The sequence below is a fragment of the Phalangium opilio genome, unplaced genomic scaffold (assembly GCF_054372755.1).
Source record: "Phalangium opilio isolate 3A_F unplaced genomic scaffold, DU_Popi_V2 ptg000059l_1, whole genome shotgun sequence".
In the NCBI taxonomy this organism is placed as follows: domain Eukaryota; kingdom Metazoa; phylum Arthropoda; class Arachnida; order Opiliones; family Phalangiidae; genus Phalangium; species Phalangium opilio.
Genome location: NW_028324176.1, coordinates 1292658 through 1296878, shown reverse-complemented (window position 1 = coordinate 1296878; position 4221 = coordinate 1292658). Strand labels below are relative to the sequence as shown.

General features: G+C 42.6%; 1 long non-coding RNA gene across 1 annotated transcript; it reads left to right on the top strand.

Moving 5' to 3' along the window:
* The first annotated feature begins 212 nt into the window (after positions 1 to 212).
* On the top strand, positions 213 to 656 carry LOC149667271 (uncharacterized). The gene is made up of 3 exons (XR_016368178.1): positions 213 to 343; positions 401 to 562; positions 637 to 656. It is a non-coding gene; the product is annotated as an uncharacterized LOC149667271 (long non-coding RNA).
* Positions 657 to 4221: the final 3565 nt, after the last annotated feature.

Here is a 4221-nt window from a genome sequence, read left to right as displayed (position 1 = left end):
AATCCGTATAAGCTGCGCTTGAGTCTGCAGACCTTCTCTTCATTTCCAGGTTGGATGAAACCCGGAGGCTGTTCCATATACAGGTCCTGGACTATGTCTCCATGCAGGAATGCGGTTTTGACGTCATAGTGTTTGACCGGTAAGTTCTTGGCTGCGGCGATACTGAGTAGAAGTCGTACGGTCTCGTACTTCACGACAGGTGCAAACGTCTTGTCAAAATCTTCGCCAAACTTCTGAGAATAGCCTTTGGCGACTAATCGGGCTTTATATTTGCTGAGTGATCCATTTTGATCATGTTTGGCTTTGAAAACCCAACGACAACCAATGGCCTTTCGATTTGGTGGTAGGTCTGTTAACTCCCAGGTGACTTTTTCATGCAAAGATGATATTTCTTCTATAGCAGCATCTGTCCAGTTCTTCCTTTCTCTCGGATTTAAGTCGGCGAGTTCCTCCCATGAGCTTGGTTCGCGAGGATATTGAACCGTTGCCTTGTACGTCAATCTCTTTGGTGGAATGCCCTTATTATCCCTTTCCGATCGTCTTGGAAGAATAGGAACTGATGGTCTTTCTTCAGATTCTTGTTCTCCATCAGATGATGATTCTGAGTTTTCCTTTTTCGGATGTGACGTGATCAAGGAGTCAGCTGAATTAGTCTCTTTTTCCCCTTCTGGCTCTGATATGATGCTTTCTTCAAAGGTGTTGTCTCCTGTTCCTTCGTCGAAAGTGACAGTACGACTGAAGTGGACTTTGGCAGTCTCAGGATTGAGAATACGATAGCCTTTCGTTGCTAAGCCATATCCGACCAGGACTCCTTTAAAAGCTTTGTCTCCGAATTTTACTCGTTTCTCCTTGGGAATGTACGAATAGGCTTTACTTCCGAATACACGGATGTGTCCAATACGTGGCTTTGAACCACTCCAAAGCTCATAAGGTGTTACGTCAATGGCTCTTGTTGGCAGACGATTTTGAAGATAGGCGGCGGTCGTGACAGCTTCACCCCAGTAACGGTTCTCGAGTTGTGCGTCTAACAGCATGCATTTGGCCATTTCCGTCAAAGATCGATTCTTGCGTTCCGCAACTCCGTTCTGTTGTGGATTATACGGTACGGTCAACTGGTGTTCGATGCCAAGTTCCTTGAGATAATCTTCAATTTCATGGCTGATATATTCTCCACCATTGTCTGATCGAAGAGCTTTCGGGTATCTTCCGAATTTGGTCCTTACGGATGCAATGAAATCCTTGAATGCAGTTAGAACGGAGTTCTTGGTCTTCATCAGATAGAGCCGTGTAAATCTTGAGTAGTCATCGATGAATGTTAGTATGTATCGATTACCGCCAGGTGTCACTGTCGGCATCGGCCCGCATACGTCCGTATGGATTAGTTCCATTGGCTCCTTGGTCTTCGATGTAGATGTTGGGAATGGTTTAGCTGTCATCTTTCCCTTTAGGCAACATTCGCAAATAAGCTTCCGCTGACATTCGGATAGCTTGATACCATCGGCAAGATTCTTCGATGAAAGAGACTTCACGGCATCTATGTCCCGATGCCCTAGCCGTCTATGCCAGAGGTGAATGCAATCGGCTGTATGCGAGTTGCTGGCAACTTTTGCTATTTGCTTGGTTTGAAGTCGATAAAGGAATCCATCCATCTTGGCGAAAGCTGCAACGTTTTGACCTTCCATGATTCTGCATTCGTCGCCTTCAAAAATGACAGTGTGTCCTGTCTGCGTCAAACAGTTTACAGAAAGTAAGCTGCCTCCTAGTTTTGGAACATAAAGGATGTTCTTCACAGCTATGCTATGTACTTCTCCGTTTGGAGCGAGGCAGTCAATCATGCCATCGCCAATCCCTTCTGCCATTATGATTGAGTCGTCGGCGAGATGAATCTTCTCTGATTTCGGCGTTATGAATTTGAAATTCTTCCGATCGCTGGACATGTGACTGGTAGCCCCTGAATCCACATACCATGAGTTCGCTTGTGAGCCATTCGAAGCCTTGAAGGCTGTATACTCCCCGCTCGTTCTCTTTTCTACCGCTGCTTTACTTCGCTCACTGCGGGATGCAGCATGTTCTCGATCCAGCTTATCTTTGTAGCTTCGGCAGTCCTTCATATAGTGACCTGGCTTGTTACAATGATAACAGACTCCTCTGCTTGGACGACGCCGTTGATTATTGAATCTTCGACCTTTGCTTTGACTTGAAGTCTGCAACGCTGTGTCATTCCTAGAGGAAGCTGCTCTAGTCTCTTGACGTCGATGGAATTCGTCCAGTAATTTCGCTTTCACTAAGTCTAGTGTCAGATCTGCTTCCGGTCTCACTTCGAGGGCTGTGACCAAGACATTGTAAGATTCCGGTAGACTGCAGAGTAGCATGGCAGCGACGTGTGTATCAGGCAAATTTTCTCCGATTCCCCGTAATTTTTCGACGATCTCCAACATGGACCCTATGTGGTCTTGCATACTTTGGTCATCGTCCTTGAAGCGCATTTGATGCATCTTCCGTAGCAGGAATAATTTGCTAGTGATGTTCGCTTGCTCATGTAACTTCTGAAGTGTTTTCCACATGGAACGGGCAGTCTTCTCGTGAACGATATGAATTAGTTGATCGTCTTCCACATACAGTGCTATAGCAGCTTGGGCTTGCTTGTCTCTCTTATCCCAGTCAGCAGGAGGTTCCGACGTAGGCTTCGGTTTCTCTACGACTTCCCATAGATTGTCTCTGGTCAGTACCATCTTCATTTTGAATTTCCATAGTTGATAGTTAGTATTGTTCAACTTCGTGACAAGAGATTTAAAGTCGCTTGAAGCCATCTTGTACGTGTCGACCGAAGACTAAGTCTAGTTATACTACTATACTAACTGGTACCCGACTTTCCTTAACATAAGTATTTATCCGTGGCTGAGCCCATAACCTGATAGATTTTCATAACCTTGTAGCTAACTTATATTAAAGAAATAATCCATAAGGAAGAGAGACCAAATAAACTTAACAAACTGTTTATTACACGAGTGAGTGAGTGAAGTGAGACTGATAGAAATTAAAACATAACATTGCTATTTATAGCAGTTACTAAAAAAACAGTATTAAGATATTAACCGGTTAAAAAACATATCGCCTTAATTAAATTACAGAGTTAATATGTTCCGAGTAGATAGGAGTCGCTTTCTCCAACAAAATCTAGCTTAAAAGTTTAGTTCGTTGTTTATTTTGACTTCGTTGCCCAAAAGGCGTTCATTTACTGTAGTTCAAAATCATACGAGACTTTTTAAAAATAGAAAATTTTGTCTTGGAGAGAGGGTGCCAAAAAGCAGCTCAACATACAGTAGAAACAGTAACCAATGCAAGAAGAATGAACCCTTACTCCATTGGTAATCTAGACTCGCGGTGCTCACTACACAATGCGACTCCTATTTTACTCCTCCCCAATGAAACCATGAAAAATACTCCGATTCAACCTAGCTTATATTTTGTCATTAATATTTCTCTAGTTCAATTTAAAGTTTTGTTGAACAGGTTACCCGTCCAGATGTCATTAAAGAATACGCGAGAAGATTGAAGTAGCTTAAGAGAAAGGAGGGAGAAGACGGGGATAAGGTCTTCAACAAAGGGAACGCGGTATACATCGGGAGCCTTAGTCATTTGGAATATTTTTGTAATCGTGGTTACACCTCGAAAAAGGCTTTGCATTACGGGAAATTTCTTCACATCCTTTAATTCGTTTCAGCTCTCAATCAACTCCACAAATTTCATCAAAAACGTTATAATCACAAGGTATAGTATTCCGCTGCTTAACCGATATTTCGCACTTAAAAATACCGTTACAAAAGAGGGGTTTTGTAGTATCTCGTTTGCTTGACGTAAAGTGGCAACCCGGGGTGTGCCAACCAAGGGGGCAGATAAGGTAAAAATCAAATATGCAAATTTCTTCAGTTTTATGTTTTGGAAAGAGGTTAGGGCCGCGCAAGGTTTTTACACCACAGAGGATATAAAGTAGAAGAGTTGACACTTTATCCTTTACCAATACATAAGGGATATCTCGCCAAATCTTTACTATTAATTTCTGGTTTTCTGCAGTGTGATTACCTTCTGGGTAAAACATTATTTTTTGTTGAAAAATAAACTTTACTGTATATCCTCTATGGAGGTGAAAAGTGATATTTAGACAAAGGTAACCAAGTGTCAACCAAGACACCTAGTGCCGGAAGTAGCTCCCAAATATTT